A 13,117-nucleotide genomic window follows, 5' to 3' on the forward strand; every position below is an offset into this window, starting at 1 on the left:
ATGAGGCAATCGGAGAAAAATGGAATTTATTTAGGGTGGTTGACCATCACCGGTATGCCGGTGACTTTATCTTAGCTCTAATCAGCACCACTTTTAGCATATGAATGGTCTCTGTCTACATACACACTCATTGTATGTCTCTGTCATGTCTCTATCCGTGACCGCTTTGATCTGCGTAGGCTGCGTTTTCGAGCAAAACGACGGAAAAGCATAGAAATTAGGTTCGACGGTACGAAGAATGGAAAAGGGCCAAACATACCCCTCTACTATGAAGAATGAGGCCGGCGAGGAGTGAAAAAAGGAATTCTTGGAGGGTGGTATGCCCTATTTGGCCTATGATTTCCCCATAAACAAAATTAACAACCATCTTCGGAAGTGCTAGTATGTTTTCTTGTTTTACTTGAGCTTAGCAAACATACTCTGATCTTATCTTATGTTCGTTAAAAATTGCTCGAAATTGTTATCCAAACACCGAAACACCTAATTGTGGGAAAGTTTCCATCTTTCAAAAGAGGCTGTAATGATAATGCTTATGGCGAAACCTCACCATAGTTTAGCCCGGAAAAGTAAGAATGAGACATCGAGAGAGATGGGATTTTTGTAAAAGGGTGTTGCCCTTTTCTCGCCATGTCCATGATTTCTTCTCCATTCATGAAAATCAACAATCCTCCGAGAACGAGAAAAAACAAGAAAAGGAAAATGACAATTGATAAACCATCTCAACAATACCCCATGAGTATTCCTCGTAAAAAGAGGCCATGCTCTTCCCTTCTGCGCCTGCTTGCAACAATACTTGCTATCTATGATAAACGGCGACCCGAAAAGTAGATATGTGGTGTCATTTCTACGTTGATCGCCATGCATCACTTTGAAAAGGCGATGATGATGATTGCTTCTTTTCGTGCTATTAGTTTGCGATTTGAGAAATCGACCCGTAATCTGGCGAGGCAATCCGGTAGCAAAATAAGTTCAATGAGGCGGTGATGATTTTCATTCTTTACGCATCGATGGTTGAGCTTTGCTATATCTTGGCGTGGCATCTTTTTGGAGTCTTTTGAGATATGGGAGCTATTTAGGTTTTTTGTGTCTCACAAACTTCTTAAGCTTGCGACCATTAGTGGTGTTTAGCTTATGTACGAGAGAATGTTAATCTTTGTGTCCTAGGAATGAGGCTTTTTATGGAACTCGAAAAAGGTTGAGATTTTCTAAAGGTGGTTATTCTCTTTCTACGTAGTTCAAATTTGCGAATGAATTTCCCTATACCTTTGTTACAGAGAAAGATTTAGAGCCCTTTTGTCAACAAAATGCCAATTATGGTGATGACGAGGATGACCATGTTTATGGTAGTAATAAGGAAAAGGACACATACATAGATACCTCTTAAACTTCCCTTAAACTTGTCACAATTTGTCGGCTTGCCTCTTAAACTTGCTGGAGAAATCCTTTGTACTTGGATCCTAACCCACTAAACTTGGGAAATGAGGATATGGTGATATTCTCCGGGAAGTTTAAAGTTAAAACTTTTGAGTGCTAGGCAAAGGCGAGGGGGAATTTGTGAGGTCGGTTCTTATGTGCTCTCTCACAAAGGTGTACGCTTCTTGCGGCCATGGCGAGATTAGCCATTCTTGACGATTTTAAGGCAAATGCGAGCCTCTTTTGTGTTCAAAGAATGAGGCTTTCTATAGAACTCGAGAAAGGTTGGGATTTCTACGAGGGTGGTTACTCTCTTTCTCAAGTTCAATTTAGCCAATGAATTTTCCTATGCTTTTGTTTTAAAGAGATTTTAATGACCCTTTCATCAAATTGACGATTATGATCTTGAGCCTTTAGGGTGATGATGATCATGATAGCCATGGTTATGGAGGAAAATACATATTCTTACCCCTAAACTTTTAGGTAAACCCAAATTTCATGTTCTTTCTTGTTTTTGAAGAATCCCAATTTCGAGAAGAATTATTTTATGTATTCATCTCCACATTTTCCTAGAGAGAGATTATTAGGTACGATATGAAACAAGCCCAAAGCTTTTATGTATTGTGGACTCATATACCGTACGAGGCTAATTGTTACATTGCTTAATTTATCTTGTTACGTTGCTTAATTTATGTTACACATTTTTATCTATTGTGGACACAAGTCGGGGAGATTTTATTTATTGTGGACTCATGTAGCCATTTTAGACCATTTCCAAGGCCATTACCGTGTAATTTCCGAATTTTAGGACCCTTGTTTAAAGAATAGCCCGATATGAAGAATGAGGCTAACGAGGAGGAAAAAAGATCTCTTTGGAGGGTGGTTGCCCTCTTTGATTGGCCTATGATTTCTCCCACAAAACCAAACCAATCGCCGCTAAAATTTGGTCGGTAAAAGCAACTTTTGTAGTAGTGCTCAAAGTAAATTGAGCGATAGGCTGTCCATGAATATATTTGATAGGTTTCAGCTTGGTTTTTGGTAAAGATTGCAAGTTTCGTTTGAGTTTTAGGCTTGCAACATATGATGCTTGAGGATTATTGTTACGAATTGTCTCTCCCATAACCATGGGAGGTTGCGGAGAGGCTAAGTTTCCCATTAAACTCAAGTCGCCATGTTTCTCCAAAGAGGAGGGAGAAGAGAGCTTTTGGGGTTTAGTCGTTTCCTTATTTCTAGTCTTGTCATCATTAGTATGTATGCATTGAGAGATTAAATTCTTTTATGAAAGCTTTTCTAAATCATTTTTCCTTATCATTTTTTTGTAGGTGGTGAAATTGAACAAGGGGATGAAAGAAGTGAAGATACATGATCCACTAAGGAGGATTGGGTTAATTTCTTGGAAAATTGAAAACTTGTGTGTTCCACCTCTTGAATGGTCAAACATTATCTTGATATTTTGCTTTTATGTATATTTCTTGACCTCTTGGATTATTATTTTGGTATGATGTTGGATCTTGTATTATTATTTTGGTATGATGTCGGATCTTGAATTATTATTTTGGTATATATGATGTGGGATCTTGGATTATTATAGTTTCTTCTTGTGATTGATATATGTGTGGTCTATATTGTGTCAGCCCTGTATAGTCAGTTGCAGTAGCCCCATAATATCCGTTGCAGTAGCACCATAATACTCGTTGCAGTAGCATCGCAATAACTGTCACGGTAGCCCCATAATATATGTTGCGGTGGACCTATAATACCCGTTGCAGTAGAATTATAATAATTGTTGCAATAGTCCTAAAAATAATCGTTGCGATATTAAATAACCGTTGCATTAGCTCTATAACAACTGTTGCAATAGGAAGAAGAAAGTGGTTGAATAGTACGAAATAAGCGTTGCAATAGCGTTGAATAACCGATGCAAAAATATATATTGCAACGGTTCTTAGCTGTTCCAGTAGACACATAACCGTTGCAATGATCTTGAAGGGCAAACCGATGCGATAGGATAATCTATTGCACGCTTTTAGGAACCGTCACCATTAACCGTCACAATAGACCTATTGTAACGCAAGCCGTTTAATGTGATCACCAAAACCGTTGCGATAGAACTATAGCAACGGAAAAACAATCTACTGCAACGGTAACAGAACCGTTACCATAGGACAAATTTCTAGTAGTGGAAATAGATCTTCAGATGACTTCTCATGAATATCGCCAGCTTATAACCCAAGATAAATTATTTAAGAGTCACTTCCGATTAATCAATAAAATCATTCAATCATGAGCTAAATCAGATTTATATTAAGATAATTCATAAAACACTTTCTCTTCCGATTAAAGCATAAAAAAAATCTCAATAATCAAATAAAACTACTATCCATGAGTTCAAGACTGATGAAAAGCCTGTGAACATATGCAAGAAAACATTAAGGGTTTAGTCAAAAGGAAAATGTCTCTCGACTATTTTCCTCTCTTGGTTCAACCGATAATTCAAGAAGCTCTTTCGATTACTTAGAAGAATCACCAATTAAAACCAAACAAAATAATTCAAAGATATTTACCAAACTATTCCTCTTTCGGTTAAATAAAATGGTAGATAACTTTGCAATTCAATTCAAAACCCTGTTAACGAATTCAAGCAATAAAACAAGAATTGAATCTAAAAACGTCAATCAATACATCATGTCTGTCAAAACCCTATAAGAAACTACTCCATAATAGAATAAAAGAACATAGAGGAAATAGAATTAGAAAACATTACAACCGATGATTCATCCAAACTCCCGTATTGAATCGAATCGTGATAGAAAGTAATGAAATCGGCTGTCAAATCCTCTTCTACGCTCCTCCAATGCCTCCTAGGTAAAAAAAAAAAAAAGTCCCTTAAAAAACGTGTGTTTTAGATATTTAAACCCTCCAAAAATAGGCCCGGACTGAAATACCCTTAAAAAAACTCGGACTAAAAATCTGCAGAGAGATAAACTGCCGTGACGCGGGCTGCACCGCCCTGTGAGACGCGGCAGGGCAAATTTCCAGAGCCTTTTATTTCTCTCAGGGAGCGTCACCGTAAGGCAGTTTTTATGAAATTCTTGAAGTTTGTTGACAACTTATGCTACGTAGACAAAGTCTAGGATCCTTTCCATTTTTCTTTTGCTTCCCCAACTTTTGTATGCCACATAGACACACTCTTGTTTGCCTTCCATTCTCACTTCTTACTTTGATACAGTGCATGACAATTGTTTTTCTATTTAGACAAACCTCAATTTGACTTCCATTTTGTCAACTGTAAAGGCACTGTTAGCCCTTTTATTTATTTGATCAATTTCCTTCTTTTTTGTCAACTTCATATTTTCTTCACCCCATTTGCTTTTCTTCATCTTCGCATGGCGTTATTTTTGGTCCTCGATCCCGAACTCGATTGTGGTTACATTTCTTGAACGTCTACTCAGATTTCAAAGTCCCAAGACGTCCGTTTTAACTCTAAAATGCTCGTTAACTCGAAAACAAGTCCTATACAACAAAACACACATATTCAGTAACATATTAGCTCAAACACAATTAAAGTGTAGTAAATAAAAGGCTAAATATAGCTAAAATCTGTGTTTCTAGACTACCATCACAAGTCAAATATTATTACGCTATCCAATCTTAGTATAGGAGTCAACTAGCCATTTTGATAATCTTTAATCACCAAATCTTTATTAGCCCAACATACGCAACTAGAATAAAGAACAATCAACAAGGATAGTTCAAGATCATAGCCTATGGTTTAGCAACTAATCCCAATCGTTTCAAGTCTCAATATATCCAATCTGAAACCAACAACATAAATAAATCATCAGTCATCACAAATAAGGCATAATGCAATGCAATGCCATGATGTAAGAATGCAAATGCAATGCAATGTTGTGTACATATGTGCTCCGGACAGAAGTATCGACGTCCCCGTAGTACAACCCATGGGAGACCCGCGAAGTTCTTGTACTTACTCAATCCACGATTCCGGGACAACAATCGAACATCGGACTCTCACATCACTCCACACAATCCACAATTCCGGGACAACCATCGGACATCGGACTACCCATATCACTCGCACACAATCCATGATTCCGAGACAACCATCGGATATCGGACTACTCATATCACTCTCATGCAAAGTGAGTTCAGCTCATCACAGTGTTTCGTCAAGCATCAACAATGTATCAACAATATATCATAAGAGATGTGAATGCATGCGATGTATGAGTCAACATAAATAATCAGATCAATATCACAAGTACCAAGTGTGGGTACGCCAACAATATCATGAAAAACTACACAAGTCATATAGAACACTATCCTCGTAATCAAAGTCAACAAGTGAAGTAACACAATATCATGTACAAGATATATCAATAGTCTCCGATAATCAACACGGATCGGTGACACACAATATCACCACGCTTCTTTCACTGCCTATAAATATTAAAAAATATAATTCCACCTTCTACTTACAATACATCACTAATACCCATTCTAGAATCTATTCACAGACCTTGATATATTTTATCCGTTTTCATAACAATTAAGGTTCACTATACATAGCCTAGAACCACTTATGCGCATCTTACCGAAATTCCTCATCAAAGGCCATAGTAAAGAGGATAACAAACATCTAACTTTCAAGTCACGTAAAATCCACCAAAGCTCAAGGAAAATAATACAAGAATCCTAGGGAATCTACAGGCCACAAGCTCGAACACATAAATTGCATAACAGTACCATCCTATGAATCCATTCCAAATCTCCAGTTCCTACACATGTATTCTCCGTTCCTTCTAATACATGAATACGGGAATCTAACCAGAGTCTAACAAAAAGAAGTCGCAACCTGCCTCGAGGCCGAGCGGGTGCCACGAACATCCGTAGATCTTCAATTCATCTATCGCGTTATAATCCGAACAAAGGAACTTGAAATACTCATGAGAGCCAAGGATAGGAATCACCATTAGCACACTTATAAGGGATTTCGGATTGATAAGGAAAATTTAGGAATTTGGACCACCCTTAGATTTTCTAGGCTTTCATTACCAAAAGAACTTTTTTCCTATCCATAAAGAGTTATTGCTAGACCAAGTTGCCATCTTTAACTCTATTCTTTAAAAAACCCCATTTTCAAGATTCATGGAAGAAATCCATTTACAATTTAGGAAGATGCTAGGAATCTAGGTTAGAAATCCATCTAGAGTGAAGAACATGGGAGATTTAAATCAATTAACTCCATATGAAGAACAAGCTAACCAATCATCCTTCCAAATCTAGGAATTGGTGATACCCATTTTATTAGCTCTCTAGGTGAAGACCTTAGGAACAATTTACAATGTGAAAGGAGGAATTTAGAAAAGGTTAGGAGGATTTACATTCCCAACAAAATCTGAATTTGGGCTCCTAAAAAGACTTGAGAGCGGCTGGACTTTAGGGTTTATGAGAAAATGGGGCCAATTCCCGAAATGATCTTTTAAATAGGGAAATTTATTGTGCGTCACGACTGTAGCGGTCGACCAACCGCTTCAGCGGCAGCGCTTCAGCGCCCACCACGCCGCTTCAGTGGCCTGATGCCACCACCCTACCTACGCTTCAGCGGGGTCAGGGTCGTTGGGGCATGACCGCTGTGGTGGTCATCCCAGTTCTAGGGCGGTCTAACTGGGTCCCCGACTCGAATTTTGATGTTTTAATTCCTTCCTCTACAACGGATCCTGCTAGGCTAGATACCCGTCAGAAATACTTAACGAACTGAAAGGTCCAGGATATCAAGGTTGCGAATATTTCGAAATTTTACGGTAACGACTAAACGGGTCGTTACAAAACCAAGGTCGTAGTTCTTGGAGTGAGCGTTTTCGATGTTAGCAGTGAAGATCTATCCGGAAGGTTTATTTGTGAAAGGATGCATAACTACTACAGGAGATGGAAAGGTCATAACCGTTAGACTTCTAAGTGACGTTTCATTTATTTTTCTTGTAGCGGATAATTAAATGGTAAAAATGAGGAATAAGTCAAAAATCTGAGAAAAAAAAAATATAATCCTTGGCTTATGAGCTGTCACGTCACCGGGCCTATGTCCCGGGATTATATAGTTATATTTATATGTAAGTCCACACAATAGATAATTTCTAATAGGCTATTGATATAATTATAATGATGGAGGTGGTAGATGCAGTAGCGATTGACAATAATAGTTGTCAGCAATTATGGTTGCTAGTGGTGGTTGTGATGATAGAGGTGTTTGGTGATGATGGTTGGTGGTGGTTGACAACGTGGTGGTGTTGAAAAAGATGGTGATGGTGGTTAGGATGAGGGCGACGAATGAGGGGTAGTGAGATGGTTAGAGGGTAGGTAGATGGGTAGGGTGGGGTTGGGTTGGGAAGGGTAAGGTTGTTGACAGTGGTGACGAAAGTTGTGATGACAGAAATGGTTGATAGTGGGGTGGGGGTTTGGAGGGTGGTAGTAATTATGACAGCAAAGGTGGTTGGTAGTGGTGGGTTGAGTGTTGGAAAGAGGGGTTGGGGGTCTGTGGTTGGTGAGGTTGGGGGTAGGAGTGGACCTGATGGTTGTGGACGAAGTTGTGGTAAAAATTATCCTTCTAAAAAATACCTCTTAATGATATTAAGACTCGATTCAAGATCTTAATGATTAAGATTCAGACCAAATAATTTAAATCTTAATGCAAACAAATATTTATTTAAACGGATAGATTGAAAATTAAATAAGGCCTGAACCATTCGGATCAGACCTCCATTGAAGTGCAAACAAATAAGGTCTAAGTCACTATAAAAATATCGAAAAAAGGTCAAAAATGCCCTTAACGTATTGAATATGGTCTAAAAATGCCCTCCATCCACCTATTGATTCAAAATTGCCCTTAACGTTTGCTTTAGGTCTAAAAATGCCCTTCTTTTAACAAAATCATGACATGGCATTAGTGGGTCTTTTAATTGAACAAGTGGCATTAATTTATTGGTCCACATAGACTTTTAACCCCATCCATAGTACCCGAACCGTCCATAAATAAACCCAACATTCAAATTTAAAATATCTTAACCCGTCAGTTCCTCTGAAATTTGGTGTGCATGAATGCCATAAAAAAATCTTCTGGGTTTTAATCTTATAATATGATGATGGAGAAGACGGAAATGTGACCTAACCTAATATATCAAATAAGCAAGATGTGTTTTAAGTCTTGCAAATAGCTTTGAGAAGAGGAAGACCGAAACTCCAATTTTTATGCTTGGCATGTTAAGGTTTATTTACTAAATAAACGTATATTGGTTGTGATTTATGAAGAACTTGAATGGATCTCTTCAAAGATCAAATAACTTCAATTATGGACAATTGAAGAGAGAGACTTTTATTAGTAATATGGGATGATAAGGTACATGTTTGTCAATTTTAGATATGTGATTTCATCCTCTATTTATACCATTGCCTCTGTTTATAATATGGATGCCTTTGGTTCAAAGCATTTGGCGTTATCTACATTGAGTTTCACTTAAATGGCTTTGTCGGTTGTGGTTTAGATTCTAATGCAAGGAACTGTGTGTAATGGACTCGAGAATATGAAATTGGAATTGTAATAGAAAATTGACAATTGGGGAAAAACAGTGGTATTTTAATGAAACTCAACAGGTTACAATTACAATGATGGGGAATTGGATAAAAGAACTCAATACAAGAATGAAACTCCAATGTGATGACTTCGAGCTTCAATGGATTCCTGTAATAGAGAATTTAGGTTAGAAAGAAGAGAATTTGGGAGAGAAGAAGAAGAAGAAAAAAAAAAAAGAAGATAGAAGAACATGATTACCAAATCAATGATTGCCCTCTTAGCTGGCAAGGTAGTTATTTAACAATTTCAGTTGGTTGAAATGAGATCTCAGTTGTTGATGATCTTCTAATCTTGGCCCTTGATCAGCTCTCACGTGGATTCTTTGAGTTGGATTAATGAATTGGCCCACTGACCTATGCAACGCACGTGACCTGTCACGACCCTAATTACTGATCGAGCGGGTACCTAACTTATTATCACTAGTAAGCGAACCCTTACCTATTGATTCATTAATCACTAGCCAATTTATACTTCTTTAATCATTTATACTTAAATAATCAATGAACATGTTAATGAATAAATAGTCTACCAAGTCATAAATAATAAATAATATAAGGGCGGAAGTCTTAACTATTACACCCCCAAAATCTGAAAGACATCGTACAAGGACTCTAACCAACAATGTCTAAAGAATCAAATATATGTCAAATATAATAACAAATAATGTCTGGAATGAAAGTATGGAAAGAGAGATCTTTAGGCGGCATGGCATGGGTAGAAGCTTACCCTCGGATCTAATCGAGCAAACTAGCTTCAAGCTAGAGATGTAGTCTGGATGAAATCTCTGGAACACAATCTGCACTCAAAAAGGGTGCAGCAAGGTAGTATCAGTACAAACACTATGTACCGGTAAGCATCATAGGCCGACTAAGATTAGTTCACATATATAAGCATAAAATAAAATCAACAAGATAAACAGATAGGCACTTAATACTCAAATCCAAGTCACGGAATATCCCATAACGAGTCATGACCTAAGATGGAGCTTCTAAACCACAAGTCTGTCAAGTTTCAATAATCTCACATAATAATCACAAGTCCAAGTTCCGACCCCAGGTAGAATCACTAACCTACAAATTTACTCAATCAATGATCATATCTATATCGTAATAGCCATTCAACAACCATACCAAAATCAGAAGTAAACGAGCATATAATAATGTAGTATAAAATGTAATGATGTGAAATGCAATGTATGATGATGTGCAATACAATGCAATGCACTGGCCAATCACTCGAACTGTACATATATGCTAATTGGTGTCATTGCCCAATAGTCATGACCTGCAGGGTGTTACACCTCGAAAATTTCCCCTTAGCGTGCAGTGAATAGACGAACGAGAGGCATGACGTATACGAGGTTTGGACAAGTAAGAAATAGTATTTGATAATCCTAATTAAGATTTCCAAAGACATTCGAGTTAAGGAAAGAAAGTTGTTGAGGAAAGCGAGTCATATGTTGTGTATTGGATAAGAATTACGAGTATTGAGTTAATAGTGTATTAATGATGCTTTGAGGAAGAGTTGTGACGTCCCTTATAATGGTATTGAGGTGTTAGATAAGTGGTAAGAAGGTTCCATAAGGATCGGGAATCAAACGAGTCGACGAGAACAATTCTCGGAAAGCTCGGCAACCTACGGCCAGACATACTGGCCGTATAAAAAGTATGGACCGTATGTCCAACCGTAGATTCAGCCCGTAGAGCATACTTCACTGGACCAGATCTACGGCCAGACATACGGCCCGTAGAAAACATACGGACCGTATGTTGGTCCGTATAAGCTCGTCGGGACTGAACTCAAATTTATATAAGGGACCTCTTTTTCATTTCATCTTCCACCTCCACACTTCAAGAAACCTCTTGAACCTTTCCATACACTTCAATCACAAGAAAACAAGAGAAATCAAAGATTAACAACAAGATTTGAGTAGAATCAAGTGTATGAAACCCATTAAAAGTCATTCAAATCAAGAAAACCCAAGAGAGATGAAATAGGGTTTTGGTGCAAGAAGTGTATCATCAATCAAGGCTTATCCCTCCATCATCTAAGGTAAGTTTCATGACCTTTCCATGTTATTTGAAGTATTATTAAGTCGAAACACATGGATTATAAAAGAGTAGAGAAAATGGGTTATAAATGGGTGAATAATGACATTGTGGAATAGTAGAAGGAGTGAATCATGAAATTGGTTACGTTGAGATCATAAATGTGTTATAAACGACCTTTGGAACATGGAATGAGTATCATATGTAAAAATACGCGATAATAGACTTTGGTCATGGTTATGGAGAATTGTAGTAAAATTATGAATTGTGAGCAATGTAATCGAATGGTGCTTATTGTTTATGATATTGTGATTGTCGTTATGAATGTTGGGAGTTGATATGGAATATGGCGGAAAGTAGTATAAACAAAGGAAATGCTGCCCAAATTTCTTTAGCTTTAGTAAGCTCGATCCTATAATGGTATAGCTAATGTTGATACGAATTCCCTTGAAGGTATAAACGAGCACATTAAAGGAGGACGAGCAAGCGATAGAATAGTTAAACGACGAAGGTATGTGAGGCTAGTCCTTTCTTTCTAAGGCATGAGTCCTATGGCATGAATTTCCTCTTTCTTATGAATGTTACATCTTCAAGAAGACTATAGGTCCTTGTTCATGAATAGACTCACGAGATAAGATATATGTTACAATGATGATAACGATAATGGCAAGCTAAGTCTAGAGATGTTATAGTCTATGATATGGTGTCCAATGAAGCTAATTTTAGCCCTTTGATGTTGATCATCGTATACACTCACCTTATGCTTGTTCCTTCAAGGTGAGGCAGGTTACTTATGAATGTTCCATAACGAAGTCGGGGGTCTACGACCTTACGTCACCTCGATAGAGTATGATTATCTAGGAGTCTCTATGCATGTATTATGATGAGTTATGATAAGTATATTATGATAAGCATACTATGATGAGTATATGATGCTATTACACCGCGCCTATATGGCCGGGCAGTCACCGCCAAGGCGGGCAGCTATACACCATGGCCAGATGGCATGGGCGGACACCACTAGTGGGCGGCGGGGAGATGATACCCGGACGCGGGAGGCACGAGCGAGCTAATGCTAATGCTAATATTATTGATTATCACACCGTACCTATATGTTCGGGCAGCTTATACATTTATGCATATATGATATGGCGATGAGCATGGAAGTAAGTTAGCATGTATGATTTCCTTTATGAGTCAGTCAGTCACAGATTGCCTTTTCACTGATGCCTCCTTATTTCATTGATGTCTTATTATTGCGTATGCGTTACAAATTCAGTACAATATTCGTACTGACGTCCTTTTCTTCGGACGCTGTGTTCCGCCACAGTAGACGAGGAAGTGATCCAGACTCATAGGAGCTAGCGGCGGATTTAAGAGCACTCCATTTTCCGGAGGTGCCATTGATTATTCTTTTGGTACATACATGTAGATATTCATGATTGGGCACGACGGGGTCCTGTCCCATCCATATGTCTAGTACTCTAGTAGAGGCTCGTGGATACGCAGTGTGGGTAGTATGGTCTCATGACTTTTATGTATATGCACGTATATATATATATATATATATATATATATATATATATATATATATATATGTATGTATATTTTTGGTAGCCGAAGGTCTTATGTTTACAAAAGTAAATGTGTTGCAAATGATGATAGTTTTATACGATTATGAGCATGCAATATGAATGAGCATAGATGCGTAACAGAGTGAGTGGTGTTCGGTGGTTAGCCCCGGATACCCGTCATGGCCCGTAGCTCGGGTCGTGACACAGGGGACCCATGGTGTCCATATACCACTCGTTCTGGATACTCATCAGACCCGAGCATAAATCCTCCGCTCCGAAAAAAACCTTGGACGCAGATCCACCTCATGTACCACTCATTTCCGGGACGAACCTCGGACCACGAGCTCATAATCTAGGTCGCATCCTCACCCCCGGTCAAATGTGCCTTTTCATATACATATATCTATATATTGTCACATCGCTTTTAATGAGCG

At 38.1% G+C, this 13,117-nt stretch overlaps 1 long non-coding RNA gene across 1 annotated transcript; it reads left to right on the forward strand.

Moving 5' to 3' along the window:
• Positions 1-320: 320 nt before the first annotated feature.
• LOC132062487 (uncharacterized) lies at positions 321-2,998 on the forward strand. Its single transcript, XR_009416192.1, has 2 exons — positions 321-381; positions 2,736-2,998. It is a non-coding gene; the product is annotated as an uncharacterized LOC132062487 (long non-coding RNA).
• Positions 2,999-13,117: the final 10,119 nt, after the last annotated feature.

The sequence above is a fragment of the Lycium ferocissimum genome, chromosome 7 (genome assembly GCF_029784015.1).
Source record: "Lycium ferocissimum isolate CSIRO_LF1 chromosome 7, AGI_CSIRO_Lferr_CH_V1, whole genome shotgun sequence".
Classification (NCBI taxonomy): Eukaryota; Viridiplantae; Streptophyta; class Magnoliopsida; order Solanales; family Solanaceae; genus Lycium; species Lycium ferocissimum.